The sequence below is a fragment of the Oxyura jamaicensis genome, chromosome 27 (assembly GCF_011077185.1).
Source record: "Oxyura jamaicensis isolate SHBP4307 breed ruddy duck chromosome 27, BPBGC_Ojam_1.0, whole genome shotgun sequence".
In the NCBI taxonomy this organism is placed as follows: domain Eukaryota; kingdom Metazoa; phylum Chordata; class Aves; order Anseriformes; family Anatidae; genus Oxyura; species Oxyura jamaicensis.
In genome coordinates, this window is record NC_048919.1 from 5,513,700 (window position 1) to 5,539,581 (window position 25,882).

The 25,882-nt window shown below is 49.2% G+C and overlaps 1 protein-coding gene and 1 long non-coding RNA gene across 4 annotated transcripts in view; one reads left to right on the plus strand and one right to left on the minus strand.

Moving 5' to 3' along the window:
* The window catches only part of SKAP1 (src kinase associated phosphoprotein 1), a 140,443-nt gene that overhangs the window by 60,207 nt on the left and 54,354 nt on the right, over positions 1–25,882 (minus strand). The gene's annotated exons all lie outside the window — the stretch shown is intronic.
* On the plus strand, positions 1,422–2,244 carry LOC118178775. The gene is made up of 2 exons (XR_004756287.1): positions 1,422–1,456; positions 1,493–2,244. It is a non-coding gene; the product is annotated as an uncharacterized LOC118178775 (long non-coding RNA).

Here is a 25,882-nt window from a genome sequence, read left to right on the forward strand (position 1 = left end):
GGCGGTCGCCCGCAGCCCGCGAAGCGCCGGGCGCGGGGAGCGGGGAGCGCGCCGGGCTCGGCTCCGTCCCGGCCGGCCGCGCCGCGGCTCGGGCAGCCGGGCCCTCGGGAGGGCGAAGCGGAGCTCGAGGGTCCGTTAGCGAGCAGAAAGCCGCAGAAAAAAGCCCCCCGCGCTCACACTGCGACGTAATAATTAACATCAAGTGAATTAATGGTAGCGAGTGAAACGCCATGGTGTCAAAGCATGCACACGCACAAACCTCGTGGCACCCCCTTCAGACACAACGTAACGTTTTCGGTATTTGCCGGCAGCTGACAACAATAAATCCTCTTAAATTTGCCTTCCAAGGTCAGCGAGTGCGGGAGATGCATGTATATGATTTTCTAGTTTACCTGCTAAGGAGAGAGGGGTCAGTAAATTATACTCCCGATGCAGCCTAATTGAATAGCCTCGCGGACGTCGGGCTGGAAACTGGAGGGAGCGTGAGGACACACTCGACAACATTTATCTGTCACAGACGACAAGAGGAGACAGGTAAATGGACTGACAGAGGGGAAAGATATACCACACGTATAATAGCCACCTTGTGATGAGAAGAACAAGTGTTAAAGGAAGAATAACAGAGCCACCTCCATTATCTGGAAAGCAACTTCACTCATTTTTTTAATTAGTGGAACCTGCAGCTGACAAGGGAGGGCAAGATTGAAGACTAGCTGGAAGCTCATTACACATTCTCATTGTGAAATGGGTGGCAAGAGGCAATGTGTTTAAGCAAACCCGGTTGTGTTTCTCTGGAGCAGGACAACTTCCAGGGTTTGCCAAATGGGCGAAGAATGACAGGTTGATGTTTTAGAGAAAAATGGATTCCCACTGCAAATCTGTTAGTGCAGCCAAAGCAGCAACCCGGGGATTACACAGTGTTTGCTCTTGTATGGGGCTTTTATGCATAGGTTTTGAGGTTCTTTATATGAGAAGGCTTAATGGCATTAATCCCGTTTCACAGACAGAGAAAGCGAGGCGAAGTCATTTGCTCAAAATTACTCAGCTGAGACCAAGAACCAATTGCTCTGACAACTGCTCCTGAGCCTGGACCAAGGGACGAGCAGGGAGCAGACAAGTGCGGTGGGAACTGGGCTGATGAGCACGGAGCAGAGACGAGGTACCGGCGAAGTGGGAGTTGGGTCTCTGCAAGGTCTGACGAACAGCTCCGAAACTGCTGTGCTAGACCACAGACAAAGTAGCGCTGTGGTGGCACAGAGATGGAGGAGACGGAAAACAACGAACCACAGAACTAAGAGTGCTACGGTACCAATGCAGCAGCACATAACTACGACAAATACACTTGTCTCTTTTGAAGAGGGGCCAGGAAAAGCCAGGTGAGTCTTCAGCAGGCGTCCCTCGTGCACCATGCCCTGGGGAGCGGCCGGAGGGGCTGAGGGAGCAGTGGAAGAGAGCGGTGAAGGGAATGGCACGCGGGGCCCGGCGAGGGGAGCAGGACCTCCCCAGGTGCTGGGCCATGGCGGCAGCCTGCCTGGAGAGGAGCTGGTTATCCACAGCAGAAGCTCTTCAGCCAGAGATTTTTCCTTCCATTTGGCAGCTGCTGCCAGAGCACATCAAAACACAGCAAAAACATTAACATTAACAAAAACATTTCCCTTTCCCGGGAAAGGGGAGAGTAGGAAGGGGAATGTTGAAGATTGTCATCCAGTTTAATCAATGAGCAAATCAAGGCAAAACATGTTCCATTTGTGTCTCAAACTCACCAGCAGAGTTCAAACAGAAAGCAGCCATCTTCACCATTAATCTCATTTCAGCCATGAGAAAATCTATCTACCTGCAGCACTGCACAGCTCACCACGATGGAGCCCATAAGCTCCCCATCCTTCGCTGTGCCATTAGCAGTAGAGTCCAGAATAATGTTTTCAGCGATGTTTTGGTGGTTAGGTGTCTTCTAGCTGCCCAACATTTCCATGCCCTTCCCAAAAGCGCACGGTCCCGAAAAAATGCTGGAGGCTCTTGAGACCCAGTGCAACCTTGAGCAGACAGCGACGTTCAGCCGGTTTGGCAGCCGACATCGTTTTAACTACCAGGAAGAGAAAATTGCTGTTGGGAGAAGACGATGCTGTGGGACTTACAGATGACACAGATGGCAGAATGCAGCCTGAAATCAAGTTTAAAAGCATTCTTAAAATCAAGTATCACAGGAAAGGTCTCCCTTGTTAGCTACAGATCAAGTTAAAATGGTGGCACCCCACGTTCCTGCAGCCACATCATTCTTTGCGGCCTGCCCGAGCACCCTGATGAAGGCTGTGCTGTTGAAGAAAGCTCCAGCCTTGCCACCAGATCTTAACCTCTGGTGAAGAGTCTTGTTCAGAAAGTGTCTAATTCTTCTGCCTGGTTGAGAACAAGACCTGTGACTGGCCTGTTCCTCCCTCTGGCTTTGGACTCTGCATGTGACATGGAAAATGGGGGCATAGGAATTAGCAAAATCACCAAATTTTATGGACAACCTGTATTTATGTAGTGCTCTGGAAGGACATTTTAAGAGTCCACAAAATACCACCGGGATATACATAAGGCACTAGAGGAGACCAAGCATTACAACTGCCGCTCTGGGACTTTCTTGTCTGTAATTTCAGTGTAGTCAGTCATTCAATTTTAATCATAACTAATGCATTGCCTTTTACAAGAAGAGGTCATGCTATATTCTAATCCATTCTGTAATTAAGCATAAATTTTAAAGAATCAATTGAATACGGTGATGAACTCACAGTTTACCCAATGCTTTTTCTGCCAAAGGGTATCCCTGTGCAATTAACAGACTGCGAAGGACTGGCTAAAGGATGGAGCACGCTCCCAACCTCTGGCACAGTCTTACTGGGAAGCAATGTAGGGAATAAAACAGCAATGCCATGGAGATAAGCTGAAGATGGAGGAGGTTTTTTAAGGAAATGTACAAGAGTAGAGAGAAATAATTGTCTGATTTAGAAGTGAGCAGGAAAGGGAGGTTTTGACCCCACGAGGAAAATCTTGTGAGGTACTTGGAAGAGACTGTCAGAACTTGAGCATTATCTTTAGCTTTAATCTTGGGCATTTTCCAATTCTTCCAGTTAACGTCTTTTCTGCTGCCTAGGAATGGGATAGACCCAATCCTGCACATACTTGTGGGAATGGTCCTTTCCATCACCCAGTTTAAATACTGGGACCGTCCAGGCAGGCCCGTGCTTGGAGGTACCAGCAGGGTCTGGACAGCGATGTGTCCGGGTTTTGATGAAGTAGTGAAAAAAGCATAACGAGACCCTCAGCTCCAGCTCTGTTCCCTGTCCAGGGAAAAATAATTTAGCCTGAGAACTTGGAGGCAGGAGAAGATGAAATGTCTATTTCTGCAGTTTTGTTAATTTAAACTGGACTTTATTAGGGATGATTTTAAAATATAAACACTTTTACCCGGAGCCAGGATTTTAAACGTATCAAATAGTTTGGCTGCAGGAGCTTGGAACACTGCAGAAATAGCCCACATTTGCAAAATTTGGACATGGACACGGGGGTGATTTCAGGCATCTCCACCCTGCAGGATGAGCCCTGCATCCTGGCTGCAGACTCAGCGCCAGCTCTGCCACCTGCATCCGTTGGGGGCTTCGCGACCCGGCCGACACCTCTGCCGCTGTCACCAGAGGGCAATGAAGGCCATGCAGAAAACCCCACGCAAACGCCCCCCAGAAGACCCCAAGGCAATACACGACAGCATTTTTCCCATCCCACTTACAAGCAGGGCAGCCCCCAGATCCATCTCTTTCCCCAAATCTAGGATCAGGTTTCTTCCCCATCTGACAACAGAGCATTTCTGCTTGTGTTTGCACAGGGCAAAGCGGAGGAAGGTCTCTGTTCCCATATAAATACTTTCTTTGCAACAAACGTTCCCTTCAAGCACTCAGCTGCAAGCCTTTCCCTGTGCTCGCCCCAGCCCTGGGGTTAGAATCCAGCCCAGTGTCTATTCATCAGTGTGGAGCCTGGGGAGGTTTTTTTTCTCTTTCTTTCCTTTTCCTTCTTTTTCTTGCTCTCTCTCTCTCCCCCCCTTTTTCTCTCTCTTTCTCTCCAGTAAAGATGAACACTGCATGTGCTTCAGACACTTCAGTCCTCAATGCAGACTATGCAAATACAGTTGCTAAGGAGAAAGCATCGCTCTCCCCATTCCCCCATGTCCTCCGCTGCCTAAAATAATAATTAAAACCAAGCCAGCTCGCTCTCGCAGGGTACCAAAGCAACATGAGGCAGTGAACTCCACGCCGCAGCCATCAGCACTACAGCTCCGGGAACAGGCTGGAATTATTTGGTTTTGACCGCCAGATGACCTCGAGGGCTGCCCAGCCTGATGGACAGTCGGACCATTAGTCCTTTTAACACACATTCTTTTCCTGAAACGCAGACATCACTCTGCTGGTTTGCAGAGAGCGAGCGCACCATCTAAACCAGCCATGACCCTGCCCGCTGGGTTATGGGCCTAGGGCTAGGGGAATTCATTTGAGGAAGGAACGCGACAGCTCGCCTTTCACAAAGAGCCCCCGAACCCCAAGCATTCTCCACAGCCTGAGAAAAACATTACACATCCCGGCCGCCCCTGGAATGGAGAGCACAGAGCTCCACATTCCCGTCCCTGCACCCCGCACGCCTGGAGCAACAAAGGGGAAGAGGCAAAGCTCTCCTCCTTGTGCCTCCTGGTGCTGCCTTTTGCTCTAACCCAAACAAACAGGAGCATCCCTCGCGGTACCGTTTGTGAGTGGCCGTGCTCTCTGCTCTGTGCTCCTTTACCAGAGAACATGAAACCCCGACGCCTGTTGTTTGCCCCCCTCTCATCTGCTGAGGCATAATTTTTGGTCTTATTATTCCAAGCAAAATGCGGCAAGAGCGAGCGAGCCCTGCTGCTAATAGACCAGAACAACCTATTAATCCAGAGCACAATTAAGCAGCACAAAGGTTAGGGAAATGAGAGTCTTGCTGTTTTTTAACCTCATAGTCGAGGCCTGGTCCAAAAGCCTTCAGATGACGAGAATTTTTCTACTGACTTTAATGAGCCCCAGGCCAGGAGATGTAGGTGCAACCAAGGGTCTGTAGCTATCCGGAGGCATTTTCAACAGAACCAGGAGTCCATCGAGGTCTCTGCTTTTCTCTCACCCTCGCATGGGCTCGCTGCAAGACACACCAAACGTCTAACGCGCGCAGCTGCCTCAGTTTGCCCACCTGAATAATTCATCCTCCTCAGTTGGGTTTATCACAAGAGCCATCTATTAAGTGCTCCAAGACTGCCAAATCAAAGAGAATAAACCCCACCAATTGCTACAAACACACTGCTATTATATAGATCTACTCTGCGTGAACCACTGGCTTAAAAAGACTGAATTCTGTTGTCAACATTAACAAAAACCAACAAAGTATGCTTTCATTGTCTGGAAGAGGCAGCATGGAGTGGGACAGGGAATTTCTGTCCCCTGCCCCAAAGAGATGATTCATTCCATCTAAAAATAAAACGAGTAAATAAATACAGATGCCAAGCCCACAACATGGGGGTAAAAAAAATACAGCTTTTCATCTCCCTTTTCAGTGGCTACAGCAGACAGAGCCTTGCCTGTCCTGAGCCCATTTTAATTTCCCTCTTGGGATGACGGACAAGCTATGCTGAGCTAAATGAGGAAACATCTGTTTGACTTTCCAAAAGCTGGCACTGGGTGCCGGAGCCTGAACTGTGAATGCCACTTTCACCAAACACAGCCTCTCCTGCTGCAAACAGCCAAGCCGGGGCAGAGCCAGCAGCTCCAGAAACCTCCGGTCTTTCTTGGTACTTGAGGCCCAAGCTCAGAAAGGAAGCTGCATCTGAACTGCAAGCACTCAGCCCATCTTCCCCATGCTAGGAGAGAAACTGAATTGCTAAAGGCAAGCTGACTCCAATGTCCCCACGCCACTTTCCCCAGTGCAGTTTGTTCTGTGCTGGAAGAGCAAAAACACAGCGAGCGTTATAACTCCTCTTAACAGGAGGCAGAGAGAAACTTCAGCAATGTCTCCAGCCTGCTGTATGTCCTGGAAAACCTTGGAGGGGCCTATAATTATTTTTTTAAAGTTGCTTCCCACAGCCCCCTGACATGTTGCAGGCTGTGCTTGCTGTTTGTTTTCTCTAACACGGTGGCTGTACAGTAGAGTGTGCCTGACCCCTGCTCTCTTGCTAGAAGTGTGTCTAATGCTCCTACAAGGTAACCTTTTCACTGGAGTTTTCTTGGGTGACCCCGGAGTCCCATCTGTCCAAAGACTAACTCCTGCGGCATGTGGAAAATGCAGCTGGCCTGTCTCCAGAATGCCTCCTGCAAGACCGACCCATCTGCATCTTTTCTTCTTTATCCAAGTTTGCAGAATAGCTTATTTCCCCCTTCTCCCTCTGTACAAGCTCAGAAATTAACTCCTTCTGCCCAGGCATAGGAATCAGTTTAAGCAAATAGAACCGGGCATCAGGAGCAAGTTTAGACTGACTTGAACCCACGCAAATCCATAGCAGCGCCAATGGCTTAAACTACATCATACTCTGAATTTACTTGGCGGGTAAGAACATAACCTGGCCCTTTATTCCCTCCCTTCCCCCAGCAGGGTTTATCTGTCTCGCCTCATCCCCAGTCCCTGCCCAGCCGCTGGCACAGCCGATGCTGCGATGGGGGCACTGGGACGGTGCTGCCGCTTACGGGACAAGCGAAGAACCGAGTCGCCCGACTGCTGCCAGTGCTGGTAAACTACAGCCACGGGAGAATTTAGGCAAATGATCAGCTGGGTGGGGGCTGCACTGTGGAAGAGTACATTTCCACTTTGATGAAGACAACAGCGTGCCTTCATTCTTTGGGGAATCTCCTTAATAGCGAGCGAATTTGTGGCTGAAGGTCTCTGGGGCACGACCAGAGGGATGCTTGTGCCCAGCAGCATGCGGATTTTCAGCAGCAGCCTGTTCGGGTTATACGTGTTCTAACAATTAGCCAAACACTCGAAGCAGTGGTGAGCTGCACAGAAATACTCAGCCCCAAGTCGAGAGTCAGTAGGCACAAAACAGCAGTATTCAATGACTAGCCTGCAATTGAGAACTCACTTAAAATACAGGAGGAAAAGGGCAGAACGATGCTGCCTGCCCTTGCTTGAACAGCTCTTTGCCACCCTTCCCACTGTCTTTGTTGTATGCTGTTAAAAGTTTGGGCATTTCCCTCCTGGCTCCCCATGAAATCATGGATAGCCCCAGGAACAAGGATTGTCATTCACATACATTTGGCCGCACTTGTGAAATTCTTGGTTTTCTGCTTCATTTAGATGAGTAACATTTAAAAACAAACGCCGGCCCCAGTTGCCAGTACCCACAAAGCTGCCCGTGCAGCGCGGGGGGGTCGCTCCTCTGCAGGCCGAACACACCTGAGAGGATGAGAACTCCCATTTATTTTAAGAGGACGAGGACTGCAGAACCCAACTCCAACTGCCTGGGAGTGAAGATCTAACATCCACAGGCACCTTAGAGAAATCCCAACTTTCATTAACAAATTAAAACTGAGCTTCGGTTCCCGCAGGCTAAAGCACATAATAACCTGAGAATTGACTTCAGCATATTCACAGGATTAACGTTGTGCCAAGAGTTGATAATTAAAAGAATCCTGATAAAGACTCTGCCAAAATTAATTAATAAAAAGAGAAATAATGTCGCAATACCAGATCTGTGGTTTTGATACATGAACTCACACAGCCGAACAAATACCTCACCCAGGAGCAGAAAGCCGGGCACCTAAACGGTGGAAAAACTTGAAGGGCAGAATGCGTGGCTGAGTTACAAAAGCAGAGCATTTCTGTCTGATGAGGCTCTGACACTGTAAATCCAAGGCAGCTGCTCTGCTTAGCCCAACCTCACCCATTCTCCCCTTCTCCAACAGCGTTTCGCCCCCTCTGCTTTCTTTATTTTTAAACTTCGAGTTTTTGCAATCAGGAAAAAAAATGGCAGCCATTAGAAACACTAGTTAGAGACTTAGTCCAAAATCAATTTTAATTAAAAACACACCACTTTGATGTTGAACATGGTCATTTTTAGCACTGCTGTTGGCTAGACGGTGCGCGCAGCCTGGCCACCATTTATATGCAGGGCTCCTTTACACTGGGAGCAGCCGTCGTTATTAATGCAGGGGCTGGATGTAAAGCCCAGGGGGTCGGGGACCCTCTGATGGCTATCAGCCATCTATAAACGACGGTAGGGTCACAGCGCCTAACAACTGGGTGTATTTAATTGTCAGGAGGGGGGATGAGAAGATGCAGGCGACACGGGTGTGGGGGGTAAATAAACTGTAAAGAACGATGTGATTTTACGAGAGCCGCTGTGACCCAGAGTCAGTTGGTCACATGCAGCCGGTGCCCATTACCAAATCAATAAGCATTAAATCAACCTCATTTTCTACTATTTAAATTAACTATAACTGTTTTAATTGCAGATTCATAGCCTGCAAACTGCTTATTACGCTTTACATTATAGCTGAGATTTGCTTGCACGTTACAGACCATTGAGAGCACTCGACAAACGCGGCCCTGCTGCAGCCTCCCCCCGCGCGGAGGAGCCCATTAGGGCCGGGCAGAGGGAAGCCAGGGAGGGCTGGGGCATGGCGTGGGAGCTGGGTGCTGAGGGACGGGGTGGGGGCTCCCAGGGGCCCGGCCCCAGGGTGGCGGCGAAGGTGGCCACGGGGCGAGGGAGCCCCCAGCACGCATTCGCTCGGTGGGGATCAGGGGCTGCACACCCTGGAGAAGAGCCTGGGTGAAGAATGGCAGCGACCCAAAATGGAAGGGCAAGGGAGAGGCCCCAGCACAGAATCGCCCCGCGGGGGCTTCCCCCTGGGTGCCTGCCCCATCCCGGCCCCCTCGGGGGCGCAGCCCGACCCGCTCTGGCCCTCGCGTGCAGCCCTGTGCCCGAGAATGATGGCACCGACGCGCTCTCGCTCCTGTCGCCCCAGGCCCAGTCACTTCTCTCCCCTCACGCCCCCAGCCCTGGTGCGGGTTCAAAACTGCTGGAGGCAGGAGCCAAGTCCCCGGGGAAGGCAGCAGTAGGGCTGGGTCCTGCAGATGCCCGCGTGGCACCTGGCAGGATGCAGCCCACCTGCTGGCGCAAGCAGCAGCACAGGAAAGCTTGCACGAAGGTGTGCCTTTCTCAGGTCTTTATTGCATTTCTCTTTAATTTCCAGATTGCTCTCTAGCAAAGCACAGACACGCTTGGCTTAAAAAAAAGATCCCAGCCCGCAGTTAAGGCAGGAGCTCTTTAAATGATCTTTGAAAGTTTTCATTTTTCCTAGGGAGCGCGTGCACTGTTTTTGGCACGGGACATCATTTTGGCATTTTGCCTCTGTTGCTCTTGCCTTCTTCCCATGCTGACTCCGAGACAAGAAATAGTCTGTAGGTAAACGGGAGTTTGTTAATTTTTTATGGATGTCAGTCTCTTGACATTAGTGCTAGATAGACTAGTCCCTGGGTCAGTGGCAATGACCCCGGCAGCACTAAAACATGCACAGAGTAAACACTCAGGGGTGGGCAGCGAGGGGCTTGCTCTACACAAAGTTTGCTCAGCGCTGGCGCAGCCTCACCCGGCTCGGCCACGATCCCCGCTCAGCCCCTGCAGCCACAGAGACCGGGTGCCTCCGGCCCCTCAGCTGGGCCAAAATCAGGGAGGGGAGTCCTAGAGGAACCTTCTGGAGCTTCAGGAGCAACGAGCTCTGTCTGATAGTCTTGGTGAGAAGCCGTTTTCCCAGCAGCAGAGGGTGACACGTGCCTTTCTTCCTCAGCCGTCCAAAGGGAAACTTTGCCATGACTGCTCACCTGCTCATTTTTGTATCCCAGCTATGCACCAAAGCAAACAGATAATAGCTAGCAAGTTGTGATCAGCCTCTGCCAAATGCCCCTCATCCCGTCCTGCAAGGTACGACCAGCCAGTGACAGAGCTGGGCTCAGGAGCCACACAAATATTTCCACGGGATGTCAGGGCACTCTTGAATCAAGTGGCCACGGGGATTTTCACAACCACCACCCAGTCCCCCAGCGCCAAGGAATTGCTATTGTGAGAGGACATGGGCAGCACAAGAAAAAAGATACCTGGCGACGCTACTGAAAGAGATCAAGGGGCAGAGGGGCACATCCAGCCTTCTGCAGCCCACGGGGCTGCATGCACGCAGGCAGCAGGCATGCAGCTCCAGCACCTGCAGCTCACCACCTGCTGAAGCCCTTCCCGGTGCCTGCCCGCCTCCCCTGCCCGCGCTAGCGCAGTCCAGACCTGGGTGCTCCCAGCGCAGAGGCTGGACCAAACCACCAGCTCCCTAACAAGATTTTCTCAGCATTGCCAGATCCGTCATTTTTTGCCAGGCCAGAGCACCCAGAGAAAGATCAAGCGCGTAATATTCCGATGTGGCTGCCTGTCACAGCGAGGGCTGTTTGCAGGCTCTTGCTCCAATCTCTTGGGTCCGAACAAGAAATTTAATTCTGGGCTCCCAGATTTTCTATCTGCACAGCTGGCTCCGTAACAGGAATTCTGCATGCATGCTGGGTATGAGCCGGGACTACTTTAACATCTAATTTCAGCACAGCAAGAATTAGCTCATCCATAAATGACAGCAGGCCTGCAGCTCCTCTGTCCTCTCAAATGCCCAAAGCACAGATTAGCGATAAAAATATCTGATTTTCTAGATGCTATACTTGATAATAAGCTAGTGAATTCCCCTGGATGGATTTCTTAAACAGTCCCTTTTACTCAACAACCTGCCCTCCGAGTGAATTGTAGTTTCCAAGGCTACACCAGTGGACAACCCCCGATCTGTCCCCCCCAGACCATAAGGTAGGGCTCTGCAGGGACAGCTAAGAGCAAGGATTAGTGAGCTAACCAATATCACGATTCTCTCCTGTGTATTTCCATGGTCTCCATTACGGCGCAGAGCGCTGCCGGTGCTGTCTGAGCACTTTGCAGTCATTAACGTCTTCTGCCTCGCAGTCCCCCCCCGAGCCGAGGTGCTGTTATCCCTGTCCTACACACAGCCGCGCTGTGGCTCAACTTCCCAAGAACCTGCGCAGAAATTCAAGGGAGAGATTTGCCCGCTGGTCAGAGCAGCGATTGCCTTCACCCAGGCTAATGGACTCCATACCCAGCCTCTTCTTCCTCTGGAGTCAAAGAAAAGAAGATGCTAAAAGGAATGCCTGAATAAGTAAATAATTATAACCAGACTTGGGGGCCAAGAGACACCAAAACACAGCACTATTTCCACGTAAGATGCTCCTCCCCTACTCTCCGGGCTCTCCACGTGAAGAGCATGGAGAAGGCGCTGCACAGCAGCCTGCTGCAAACGTTCCTCTTCTCCCATCACCCAGCTTTGCTCAAACCCCATCCTCAGGCTTCAGGCCAGGGGAAAGGCATCCACCATGCTGGGCAGCACCATGGGCTCGCTGGAAACCTGCTTCCAGAAAGGGCCGGGAGCTCGGCCCGGAGCGGCCAGGCACGTCCCCAGAGCCCAGCCCCGACGTGCAAGCGCTTGGGCAAGGAGGGAGGTGCGGAGCTCGTCGTGTCCCTGGCCACAGTAGCGGTGATAGCGCATGGGACCTCAGAGGAAGCAGAGAAAAATGAGGGGACGCTCAAGGCTCTAATAGGGAGGCAAAGGTCCCCGCCCAGGTAGGAGAAAATGTGCAATAAAATTGGCTGATTTGGCTTAACAGGTAATTACAGAGTTAATAAAACCAGGCTCCTTGACACGATAGGTCCTAACGATACAGCCTGTGTCATGGGCACTAAGTGACTTTTTACTTTGCTGATCATTGATCCAGCAGACAGTAACAGCTCCGAATTGGATCGATGCAGCTGTCGCACGCTGGCAGCAAGGCCGCGCGCTAGCAAACCGCATGAAATTTCACATGAAGAAGTTTACTGCTCTTGCACTGTGACCTGTTTGGAAATGAAACATCTGGCCATTTACCTCTCCTGCTTTTAATACTAAGATTAATCCACGCTATGAACTATTTGCCAGAAAGATCCATTTTATTTTTTAAAAAGTAGCATCGAGCTTTATTACTGGAAGGGAAGAGGCAGTTTTTCATGTTTGCAAAGTTTTATTTTAGTTAAAAAAATCTGGAGTTAGTAGAAAACAAAACACACACAACAGGACCGAGGACTACAACCAGGGATATTTGTGCTCTGTCCTACCAGTTCCTCAACCAAAACTTTTTAGCCTTCCATTTGAGAACAATACCCAACAATTTTGACAAGAGGGAACGTTTTCATGGGAAGAGCCCTTACCGCAGAGAGCCCCCCACCAGCTCCTGCACCACCGCTTGAACCTGAAGGGGGGCGCGGGCGCTGGAGGCTGGGTGCAGGCAGCCCCCTGAGCCTGGCGGCTGCAGGCCCTGCACCTGGCACCTTCGGGTTCCCTCCTCTCTCAGAGTTTCACAGGAATGGTGAGAGCCGAGCTCCTTTAAAACAACTTCTGCTGAATTTGGCTGACATCGGCCGGGAGGTTCAAGGGAAGAGTGAAGGCCAGGATGCAGCACGCAGGCAGCTGGGGCGTGCACACCAACTTCGCTTCCCTCAGGAGAGCCAGATAAAAGCAAATATTAACATGGCAAGTTTCTTGCCTTTTAAGGGAGGAAAGGGTGCAGTTAACATTTCTCCTGGTTTAATCTCTCCGGGCGCAAATACCTGCGGCGCAACGAACAGAAGCACCTAGCGCCGAGGCCCTGGGGTCACCCCCAGCTGAACTCACAGTGGGGACAGGAATGTCCCCACCGCTCCCCCCTCGTTCCTCACCTGCTGCAGTGCAGCACACCTGTGGCTGGCAGCCCTTGCAGTTGGTATAACTGCCGAAACGAAGAAATACAGCTGGATTAATATTTAACAGTGCCAGCAGGGCATCTTTAAGCATTACAGTCTGTTAGAGGTTGCTTTAGAGTTACTCCAGCTCCAGAAGTTTCCACAAACCCAGTCACCCATACTCTGCCTAAGTGTGTATTTTGTGCTGCTGGAAAGAAAGCAATTCATCAGGACCTGGAATTCAGCGTGGCCTCGCATGAGCAGCTCGAACCTAGCTGATAGGAAGCACGGTCTGCTGGGGCGAGCACCAGACTGGAACTGGGGTGCCCGGGCCTGAGCCCCCTCTGTCGTGGAGACTCCCACGACCCTGGGCACATCGCAGGACCTCTCGTGCCTCTGGGCGATGCCAGTGTGAGACAGGCTGGGACAAAGAGAGGGGCTCGTAAGGCCCTGGAGCCGTGCGGGATGCTGGGGAAAAGAGCAGAGCAGGCAGAGCTGTCACCCGGGAAGAGGTCCCCAGCCCTGCTCAACTCGCCCGGCGCTCTGACCCCCCACCGGTCAAACCCCTTTTTGGTCAGTGCATTTAGAAGGCCATGAGGAGGACGGTGGCTCCGTTTCACTGTGGAGAAACTGAATTGTTCAGAAGAGCTGCTGCAGTCTCACAAAACATCGTTGGCAAAAATGGGGAAGGAATCCCCCAGTTTAAGGAAAGAGCTGCCCTCTCTCTGAACGGGGCACTGGTGCCAGCCCATATGCCCGCCAAGCCTCGGTCACTGCTTCAACAGTGCTTCAATTGTTTTTAAAGCAACCAGGCACACATTTTCTCTGCTGGGATTCCACTAGCCTGAGCAATTGGGCTTTTTTGTTGTTTTTGAGAAACTGCGTTTCACAAACTTACCACTGTACCCGTCCTCAAAGATGGGATAAACACCAATTATTTGGGACCCAGATCCAGCAATTGCACCAAAGCCAAAATACCGAATACTTCAATGCAAAGCCTGTAACTTTTTCTGACTGAATGAGAAAAAAGGTGTAACTCAGCAGCCTTTGCAGAATAAGGGTATGAAGCTAAGCATACGCTTGATAAACACATCTCCCTGGACCAGACCCATCTGTCTGGCTCCTGAATTAATTTCTGTGCCTGGCCGGGACAGGCGACTGCCTCTTAGCCATTGCATCAGCTACGGCCCTCGAAGAAGACAAGCCTGTCAAATTTTTACAGCCTCATATGTAGAGAACAGATACACACACGGACACTGGAGGACAAGAGAAACTAAAAACATCCAGTTGCTTTTTTACAAGCATTCTCGCTTTAACTAAATATTTGCAATTTGTTTATACAAAGTGAGCTGCATGACCTTTTATAGAGAGAGCTGAACAAGCATTAACTCCACAGCCCTCAGTATAAGCCATTCACCTACCGATTCCTAGGATCCCTGTAAAAAATGCAGTAATTATCTTCCCCCCTCGTTTTATTGATGAAGAAAAGGCAATGACTACTTGTTCAAACACATTGCCAAAGATTCATCTAAGTTGTCATTTTTTTTTCTGACTAAAAGATTTGAAAGGCACGATAAAGCGCAACACAAATACCAAAAAACAATCAAATACAAGTTATTAACTCTTAGCATTATACAAAGCACCACAGACTCCACCCGGGCATGGGCACAGTATCAGATGTAGTTAAACAGGGATAGTTAACCTCAGTTGGAAACTGATTTTTCTGATACCAAACTGGTTTAAAACAACCAAGTCCTCCCCCCTGCCCTCCAGTATAGTTTTGGCTTCCTGCTCCCTTAGCATACAGATGCACATCAGCATTTCAAGCTGATTTAACGGCACCATACGAGGGGGTGGCACGCACCGCGATGAATGGATTCAGAAACTGGATTCCAGCGACCGGGCTCAGTGGCTGGGTGCTCGCTCGGTTAGCAGCGCTGTGCAGTTCGGGCTGCCAGCTGTGCGATGCACTCTTTCACGCACAGCCTCTTGGCTAAAATTGACTTGGACAATTTATTGCATTCCTTCTTTTGGACTGTCCCTTTTGGAGCCAAAGGGTATACCTCGGTAGGTACGTGTTGCTGCTCACATGGCCCTTGCTTACTAAGAACTAAAGGATTGTCAACATGCTGCATGACAGAAAATGCAATATCAGATATCGCACAGAAGGATGGTTAATCTCTAGAGTCCTTCAACTGTCTTATAAAAACTCCAATATATAAATAATATCAGTATGGAAGTGGAAGTCCCCGCAGAGCAGGGTCCTATCACGCAGCGTGTTTTATGCACACATTGAACAAGCTGTCTATATTCAGAGGAGATTATATTTTAAACAGAAGATAATGAACCTCATTTTGCAGGTGGGGACAGAAGCATAAAGATAATTTGCACATGCAGAATTCGTTGCTACGCCAGACGCTGCGCTCAGATCCTCTTATAGGTCCTGTCCACTGCCGCAGCCATGGAAGCATCCTTTCCCTCCGCCACTCCATGCCGTCATGTAGCGTTTCAAGTTCCTCTAGAAAATAACCCATGCTGTTATACAGCTCAACTGCTATTCTGGGGCAGATCCTGTGCTTGGTGGTACTGCTGCAACCCTGCTCACTTCAGTCTGGCTGCAGTGGAAAACCGAGCTAAATTTGGCCCTCGGGCACCTCCAAAAATAATTGGAGGTGAGAAAAACACAATAGCAACACACAGCTTTTAAAAGTATACATAAAATATTTAAAAAAATAGATAAATTATATATGTGTATACAATGCCCAGAGATGCCTCGATTTATATGATACACTTTCCTGAGAGCAGCACAGCTCCAGGCAACAGAAATGAGAAGTCAAGCTGAACAGCAATACTGTATCCCAGAGATTGTGACATCTTATAACAGGGAACAGAGGTGCCCCTGGGGCACCACGTAAAAATTATTACTGAGCAGCAAAACAACAATGTAAGTTAATTTCATTGAAATTAACAGTAGTTTCCTCCCCTTGAGCACATGGAGAGGTATAATCAGAGCGAAAAGGGGGAGGCATGTGTAAAGAGTCAAGTGGTTTGAGTGGCTGAAAAGCACAAATGCTTTGGAGAGACTTAAAACCAAATAAAACTGTTTCAGGATTTTGGACGGATTTTTTTTTTTTAAATGAAACTCTTTAAGTGATTGTTCTCTTGCCTTTGGAAGCTTTAAACAAGAAACCCTGCCTCTTCTTTAACTACATTTTCCTTCACTGAGCCCAAACGTGACAGTAGGGCTGCCTGCTGCTCCTGGAGCTGCTGTTTTCCATTCAGTAAGGAGATGGCAGCGTATCTGTGGTATTTCCAACAGACCAGGGATCTGACATGCATCTGATCTCTCAGTGAACCCTCTCCTGAAAAGCTTTGGTCCAGAAATGTTTTTTTGCATACTGTAACTCCTGCTGTGAATTATTTGAACTGGATTACAAGTATTATATTAGCACATACTTCTAAGGTGAATTAGAACAGAACAGATCTGTTTTATGTTGGCACAACTTGTTTACTTCCTCTGAAAGCATTCTGGGACCAGCGCCTCCACATGAATCGCTCGTGTCTTTAAAGCACATGCATCGGCAGAACAGCGCAGGAGCATGTAGGCTTGCCTTTAATAGTTGGAGGCTCTGACTCTTTAAAAACACAATCCCCATTCAAAAAGTACTTACACACATGGTTAAGCCCTGCTGACTTAATTTGTTAAGTAAAGGCTGTTTTAAGCATCTGCTTAAATGTTTTGCTGCAATTGAGGCCACAGAAGTTGCAGGTTGGCATTGCTCAGACGGGCTCAGGAGGACGGGTCGTGTGAGCCAGGACTGCGTGCAGCAGAGCCACGGGACTGGGCTCTGTGCTGGGCAAGCAACAGCTTATTAAACACAACAAGCCATTTAAAGAAAAGAAGGAAAGAAAAAGAAAAAAACAGCTACACGGTCTTAGCAAGTAGGGGAAAGTTCCTGAGGATGAAACGCTTTAACCCACCCTGCCAATACAGAGCACTTTCCTCTGGAAACTTCGAGAGCAACTAAATCTCGAGGCAGAAATCTCAGAGTGAAGACACCGGTGGTATGAGGTCTCACCTTTTCCACCTAAACTAAAAGCCTTACTTCTGCGGGGAGATTTTGCAGTGCCCAGCCCCTCCCCGAAACCCTCCAAGAGCAGCAGCACGCAGGAGCTGCAGTGTGTGAAGCCAAATGCACCAGGGCAGCGCGACTCGCAAGCCCCGCGGCAGCTCTGGTGCTGCAGCCCCCACCTCCCCTTCTGCGCTCCGCTCTCGGGTAGGGGCAGGTCAGGGCTCAGGACAAGGGCAGGGGTCATTTTGCTTATTTCTCATCTCTGGCTCTACGTCCCCAGCCTGACACGGGGCCAGCTGCTCCGTGCCTCAGTTTACTCCTGCCCAAGGATGCCGAGGAGCCGAGAATCACAACCCTGCCGCCCTCCCCTGACTGTCAGTCTAAAACTCGCTTTGCTACAAAGCGTTCTTCTTTAAACATAAGGATAAGAGACAAAACGTCCTCTAGCGATAATGAAACAAAAGGGACCATACTCAGAAATTCAAAATGAAGACCAAAAGCCTTTCGTCTTGTCCTCCTGCTGAAGTTCAGTAATATATGAGGCAAACTGGGTAACATATCACAGGCATCCAGGACATTTGTAATGCCAGGGTCAAAGTGCCACGCACAGAATTGTGCCTTCTCCCTCCAGGCACAAGTCTCCCAGGCAGATTTTCAGCTGGTGTAAATTGCCCAAACCCCATAATGAAGTTATGACAATTTACAACAGCTGAGGATCTGTTCATCTAATGAAGAGAAATACTAGGAGGAGGGAATGAATTAGTTTTAAGTAAGAGCTCATTGCGGAGCACACACAAACATCTTTAAGAGATCCCTGAGAACCATTCCCTTATCTAAAGAAACCAGAAGAGAAAGAACAACAACATCCCCTCCTAAGCAGTGGGATTTTTCTTCTCCCTTCAGCTGAAGGATGGAATTCAATAAAAGCTTCTCAGACACACAGGAAAAAAATGATCTACAAGTAAGCGAAGATGTAAATAGTATTAAAAAGGGGCTTCACTTTTCTTCTCGGCCGTGGGTTGTTTTTTTCCTGTTTCCCTCAAACAGGAAAGCCAGCCACGCTGGCCCATATTTCACCCCTGACAGCCCCTTCCATCACTGGAACAATAGCCCTGCGTGGCTGACCAGGGTCACAAGCGCGCGGGCGCTTTCCCAACACTGCGGTATCGGCAGAGAACATTAGTCTCTATCTCCGATTTTCTTCCTGTGATTCTCTCAGCACAGCCCTCTCAAGCCCTGGCTATTTCACAGAATATCTACAAAATCCAGGCAAAAAGTGACTTTGCTGAGTGCTGAACAAAGAGCCCAGATGTAAAACATTTGTCTGGATACAGCCTTGGCAGCACGAGTTCGCTGTATTACACAGTCAAGATCCTGTATTGATCCATAGATAAACTATCAGGAAAGGGGTTCTTTCCTTGCAATCCACCCTCATCGCAGGGGATATAAAAATAAAATACCCTGTCTCCGTGTGTGGAGCACATATGTCCTTTCCACATGGGAGACCCCATTTCCTGCCACAAGTGTCCCAAGGCCAGCTGTAATAAATACAAGCGGCTCAGCTGGGCAGAGAATCGCAGAGTTACAGACTCAGATGAACTCCGACAGACCAGAGGAACTCGGCAACTGCATTTAAATGAATTATTCCTGTAGCAGACTATGCACGGGGTATGAAATAGTTTGTGCAATATTTCAGCCACCCAAGATTGGAAAGAGCGCGAGGTTTGACCTGGTGTTTTCAGACACCAGAACAGAATCTTTCGGGGCACAGATCAAAGCCAGACAGAGCGTGCAGGAGGCAAAGGATGAAGGAAAATTAAACAACCCCTTCACAATCTCTGCCTGCAGAGCACTGCACATTTAAAAATCCCAGAGAAAACAAACAAACAACAACAAAAACACAGCGATGCTAAAATATACTAAAATAAAAGCCATGCCATACAAAACCCACCTTGGCTAGCTTAAATTCACTGTTACTAATATTAACAAGAACCTTCACATTTTAAGTCTTGATTTCTTGATGTTCATTTTTTTAAGCCAATTAAGTTTTTGAATGTGCATTTTTCGTATTTTTGTGAAGAAAGCGAGGAAAGAAAAAAGACCAAAGCTCTTCAGCTGAAAGGGCTTTTAAAACATCTGTCATCGTAAACGTGTAAAACAAAAACAGGCAGCAGTGAATTCCCTGTCTTTATTCACTGTGCCACCTGGCAAAGGCAAAATTCATGCTCTGCAAGTTTCTCTAGGAAGCATTTGTAGCGGATATTTTTTTAATTAAAAAATTTGTTTCAATTTTTAAAAAAGGGAACGAGAGACTAAGTCGATGACGCCTGAAAAATGCATCTACTCAGCAGACTTGGAGCATTTTTCTGAAAAGAGGAGTGCAGATTGCAGCGGTGAGATGAGTGAAAGGGATGCAGAGCGAACACCTGAAAGATCCACTGACAGCACTTGTGCCGGAGGTACTCGATGGCTGTTTACACCAAGTGCCATCTGGCTGTATAGATATAATAACAATTATTCCATCGAGGTATGCGGCTCTCTAAATCATATTAATATACAATGATTCCACTAGTCTTATAGGACTTGCTGTTTCTGTGTGCTCCCATTTAACCTGGGTAATGCGCTAAAACAAGCCTGCCTCATCATTAAGAATTGATTTTTTATTTATGTGAATGTCGCTTGCAATCCCATGATATCCCTTTGTAATTCAGGAGAACAGGGGCTGCATCCCTGCGTTAATCTCGTTTTATGGCGTATCTTTAAAAATTTGCAGCATCTTGCTGCATTTGGATATTTATGTTGTGATTTGTGTCCTCACACAAGGCTGCTGTTTTGCTTCAGAGATCTATTTCACACGGCACCGGCGCAAAGTATCTAATATACTTCATTAGCTATATTACATCAGATAAGGGTTTTATTTCTTTAAATTATTTAACCTTGGTGGAGCCCACTGGGAGCACATAAATTACAGCCCCACTAATGAAAATCATTCGTTAGGCTATTCAAAAAGCCAACAGGAAAAGAATTAAATATATTTTAAAATCAACTGTTTAATATACTTGAAATCTCAGACATTTGATAATTCAGCACAATCAACTGTTTTCTCACATCACTGCTGATTAGAGCTCGATACTGAAACATCTGAGCCAGCTATATACCGTTTTTGCAGAATATACGTTTTTTTCCTCTCGTTTCCAAGTCCTTTGAAAAGCTCCTCTGCTGCCTTCCAAAGGAGAGCAGACTATTAAACACCTTTTTATCATCATCAGTAGAGGCAGAATTTAGTTCCTAATTACAGAAATAAATGTCAAACACTTGTGTGTCTTTTCTGAAAGCCGGAACACGTGATCCAGCCACGGAGAGCGGAGGCGCCCGCGCTCGGCCCCACGGCAGGGCCCTACCTGCGGCTGCTGGGGAGGCGCTGGTGCCGGGCCGGTGCCGGGTCTGCACCGGGCAGGGGGGTCCGGGGGCGAAGCAGAATTATGTGCACGTGCTCCGGTTGTTATCTGAGCGTTAAGTAATAAAAATGGCACATTTAATTTAGACTCTCCCCGACCAAGTATCTCATGGGGGACATCTTTAATAACACCTTCCACCATCCATATCACTATTATGGTAAACGTTGCTGCATTAGTTCAAGTTACTCATTTGTTGACCGTCCTTTATGGAGCAGAATTGTGAAACCTTCCGTTTGGGCTGGTGGGCTTCGTCAGGCTCCAGGCACGCAGAGCATCGCAGTGCTTTTGGAGGATATGTGAGAAGACGGTGAGATGTTTTGCATGTTTTCATGAAAAAAAGGCCACAGAAACACCAGCTCCCTTTTTTTGTCTTTGCTTTTTCAAAGCATTTGAGAAGAGAGTTGAACACCACACACGCACAGCCCACACCAAAGCAACCCTACCAGGGGGTTGGGAGCACAAGGGCTTGGGCACAGGATAGGTCCCGAGCGGTGCTGTGGCACCTTCCCTGGGCTCCTCTGCAGGTTTGTCCCCATCCTGAGAAGGAACTGGCAGAGGAAAAGGAACACGAGCTGCAACCATCCTCCTCCTCCTCCCTGCCAGCAATCAAACCAAGCTAGCTGCAGGAAGACACAGCAAAAATAAAAATCATAAACAGGGACAATGTGGGTACGACAGAAGCCCTAGAGCTGCGGTGCCCTGGAAGTGGAACCACCTCCCCAGGAGATGGGCAGTGCCCATGGATCTACTGGAGCCTCCTGGGGGGTCTCAGGGTGGCTCTGGGCTGCCCGCAGCGCCCGGACTGCCCCAGCCACCGTTGGCCACCTTCAGCACTCGCGAGCAGCCTGGGCAGCCCGGGAGCAAGGCAAGGACCCTGCTGCATTTTGGAGGCATCAGCAGTCAGATAAACACTCTTCAGAAGTGGTCAGAGTCTGGTCTGCTCTCCCGAGCTTTGCTCGAACACGGAGCAACTTTATCAGAATAAAATGAGAGCCAAGAGAGACTTCAGCCCTCTCGCTCCAGGGGCGAAACGAGAGGCGGCTGCACCCTCGTCTCTGAGCGGGCACCGGCTCTTCCTCGCACCGAATGTAGGATCACGCGCCACTGTGACCCCTATAAAACCCCAGGTTTAAAATGGTGATTTAAGAATGGCAGTTCAATTTCCCAGCTCCTATAGATTTAAAATCCAAACCCTGTAGAAGCCAAATGTATTTTCCCTGCTTTAATTACTGCACCTTAGTATGTTTCAAAGGACTTTTATTTTATTTTTTGTTAAACCAGTAAAATATGCCCAGCACAGAGTTAGCTTTAACATTCAGCTGATAAACCATGAAAAACATGGGGTTTGCAATGAAACTGCTGACAGCAACAGTAAAGACAGAGCACTGCCATTGGGTGTTGCTGCAATTTGCCTTCTATGGCTGTCTTTGAAACAAAAAAGCTCCACACGCAGCATGCAAAGAAGTTACAAGTGTGCCTGTGTTGGGGGCTGAGGGAGGGGGAACAGCACATGTAAGACAAGAAGGGCGGGTGGTCGTGGCAGTGGGAGTGGGGGAAACTGCAGATCAATCATTTATAATTAACAAAAATCCGATTGGTGCTTTAAATAGAGATCAATGTGTTGCAGGCTGAGTGGATTGCGAGGATGTATTCACCTTCTCGTAACTCTCCTAGCAAGCTGTCACACCTACAGAATCACCATTTGTTTTGTTAACAAAGCTTCAGGGGGCGCCAGGCTCTCATTGAAATTTCATTAATCTAATGGAGTAAAGTCCTATAGAAAAAAATCAAATTCTCGTTGGGCGAGATGGTACCTGGGAAAGATAACCTCTGTTTGAACTCCCCGACTCTGATCGCTCTGCTATTAGTCTGAGGAAATAGACAGCAACTAGGATGATTACAGCCACCGGCCTCAGCGCTCCCCCCTTCTCTCACCACCCCCGGCCCTAACCAGCAATTCCCAGCGCCAGCACCCGGCTGCGGCGGCGGGGAGGGGGCCGGGGCGGGGGGCTCGGGGCGCAGGGCAGCAGACACGGCCGGGTGCCCTCGGCGCTGGGTGCAGGGGGGGCAGCGCAGGCCAAGCGCGGGCAGGCTCTCGGCGGGTGCCCGGCGTATCCAAACCTTCCCGCGGTGCCATCGTTCCTGGCTCCAATTAAAAGCAAGCAAACCAAACAACCAACGCTCAGTTCTCTTCCCTGTGCGAGTCTACTCCTCAGCTCCTCATTCTTCAGACCCCAGAAGACTTTGCTAGATGTTTCCAAGGGAAAGCACTCCTGCTGCTGCTGGACACAAGACCTTTAGAGACAGGACAAGCAGCTCTTGCTAATTTCTTGGAGATGTTGTATTTGGAATATTCCAGGAATCCCAACAACTGGAGTAATACAATCGCAGGAGAATCTCAACTTTCAGTTCACACTCCTCCCAAATTCCTCGTCCCCTTGTTTGTGGGAAAGGACAGGAAACTTGAATCCAAGAGAGGAAAGAGCATTAAAAATAAATAATCTCATGGGTTTCTGAATGCCTGGGATAGCAGTTGGAGCAAGATTTTCGGAAGAACTCACCACATAAAGGTGCTACTGAGCACAGACATATGTACTGTTAAATTCTGTTAAGCAAATGGCAATTATTCTACAAATTCTTTTAAATTTATTGGTGAAGTGAAACAGTCATTCCTCCTTTCTCAAATCGCTCATCCAGGTGGCTTATAAAGTCCAGCTGCAATTTTTATTCTGGAGGACTTGTATATTCCAACACAACACTATACTTGCCATCTGTGGCATGTGGTTCTGAGTCTTTGGCCAACTGTCAACATGAAAATAATAAAATAAAAATCATGCCATTATTTCTAATTAAAGTACTCTGGCAATAAATAGAACTTTAAATGGATCGGACATGGAAATCAAAACCTGAAAAATCTCATCTGACTGAGCATAAATTTAACCACATCAGATAAAGTGTTTGTGCCACTTCAGCCACATCACTAGATATAGCTATTTAAAAAAAAAAAGAGTATTTGCTTTCTGTTTACAATCTAAATATACGGTGCACTCTAGTGCCCTCATCTGAAACTGTCGCAGGTCTTTACGGTAAGCTGAGTGAGCCTCCACTTTTCCGGGAAGGGCACTTACTCCCCTGTCGTGAACGGAAAAGCTAAGGCTACCGCTCCGCTGGGAGGAGGTCCGTGCCCACTCGGTTTCCCCCTCTGCCCTAAGGAGCTGGAGGGGACAGGGCAGGTGCCACTTCACTGTGCCACCAGTCCCGCCCCGGCTCCCCCTTCTGACAGGGGCCGTTGACCCCCTATGTCACCGTGTGGCATTTTCCCTCCCAGCCTTCACACGGGGTCTCTGCAGCAATCGCCGTCCCCGGTACGAGATGCTCCCCAGCACAACTCGTCTGCGAGTCTGGTGGCCTGCCCGGGCTCTGCAGCTGGTGGAGGACGGGGGATCCTTGTCCTGACCAAAACACCTCTGGTACCATGGAAGGTGCAGAGCCCCCCGGCCGCACTGCGCTGAGCCGAGCTGCGTCTCGTGGTGGGACTTTGCACTTCACCTTCAACAGCCCCCTGCCCTCCTGCTCTTACCAGGTGAGAGCAAACCAGCGCAGACCAGGTTTCCCAGCCCACGATGCTACGTCAGCGTGTGAAACAATGGCAGACTCGTGGGGGCGATGCAGGAGGGCAGCAGGCCAGCCGTGCCGGCCAGCACATCGCGACCTCGCGGGAACGGCGGCTGCAGGGTGGGTGATGGCAGCGGGAAAGGCCACAGCCGCCCCCGGAGGGGACAGCCAGGCGAGCTGACCCGGCTGATCCCGAGACTGCAGCCGGAGACGGTGCCTGCTGAGGACGCAGCGTAGCAGGGCTGGACACTGACCCTAAGGAGTCTGACAGGGAGGCAGGCAGGGATGCGAGGAGAGGGCAACACAGAAAGACAACGGGGTGGTTAGGGTTTGGGCAATGCGCACGTTGCCCTCTCCCTGATGTCCTCACCAGGCACAGCTCTACTTATGGACTGATATTTTTCCCATGTGTGCCTTGCGTGCCAAACCCCGCTCCTTTCACAGGAGCCTGTTTGTTTGTTCTTTGCTCTCATGCACACACGGGTGCTTCCTACCGTGGGTCCACCTGTGGAATCAACTTCCCATCCTCCGCCTCTTATCACTGTTTATTCACTTACGAGGCTTTAAGATACGCACTGGACGTGACTTTACCTTTCTGAGCCAAAAGGGATAAAGGACAAGCAGTGGTGGGAGAGGAGGAAGTGCACTACAAAGTTAAGATACTTCCAGGAAAAACAAGAAACCTTTGTTTAATGTACAGCACCTTTCTGGGCATCTGTCTCCTACCAGAGAGAGAGCAAGACTGTGAGTGAGAGAGATGTGCGCGCACACACCCAACTGCAAACACACACACACACACACACAGATGAGCCTTCAGGGAATTGTATGAACTTTTGAACCAGAGATGCAGAGACAGAGCCTAGCCTGTTCCCACTTTAATAAACAATTTTTTTTCTTCAATTAATTAAGGTTTGGAAAGAAAAAAAATTGCAGGAGAGAAGTAATTTAGCATGCAGTGCGTACTTTACAGATGGATCCTACCTTTGGATGCTTATTAAATCTATGCATGATTGCGCTAGAGAAAATTAATCGCATTGTTTTTCACTATTCAGAGGGGTTTGCAAACAGCAAAGAAAATGATGCAGAGCTCTGGTTCCCCCACCCCCTCCCTGCTCCCCGCATTCACACAGTAACAATAAGGACAGAAACCCAATTCACATCGCTCCCGCACCCGCGCAGTGCCAGAACGAGCGTGTTTTACTCGCAGGATGTCAGACCTTCCCTCTGAGTGAAAGTCAGACCTGCCACCCGGCCCACTGGCACATGAATGCTGATTTCCAAAACTCAAAGAACCCACTACCCAAATTCCTCGCCCTAGGGCCTCTGAACTACTCAGTTAGAGTGAGGGGTTTATTCAGACCCTGCTGGGAAGAAAGAGCTGACTGACTGCTGGGGGAATGCGCTGCAGTAAAAATACTGTATTTCAGCTTGCTGAGCAACCCCCAAACCTCCAGTCCTTTGGTGATGGAATATCTTACTGAAAATCTGCAAGGTATTGAAGGAAATGCGCAGGGAGCCACCAGAGATCTGCATCTCCTCAGCCTCAAAGATAGGCGCGTTCTGGAGATGGTGCCAGCCTCTGTCCTCTTCCTCCCACTGTAGCTTCAGCCAGGGTGCTCCAAAACATCCCTTGCACTCAGCTTGCAAGGACCACGCTTCTCTAGAGGAGTCAAAGAGAATCCCAGGGTTCTCCTTCAGGCACCCTGAGTTTCCTCCTAAACCCGATGGGACTGGGTTTTTAGCTCCAACAGCTCCCCACTGGCAACAAACCCACCATGTTTTATACGTTTGAACCTGGATCTCAACAGGTCCAAGAGGTAATAGTTCCCATCTTTCTCTCTTTGTTTCTCTCTTCCATCCACCTAAAATATGCAGGGGTCCACAGCTTTGAATCCCAAGGACTGGGAATTGGC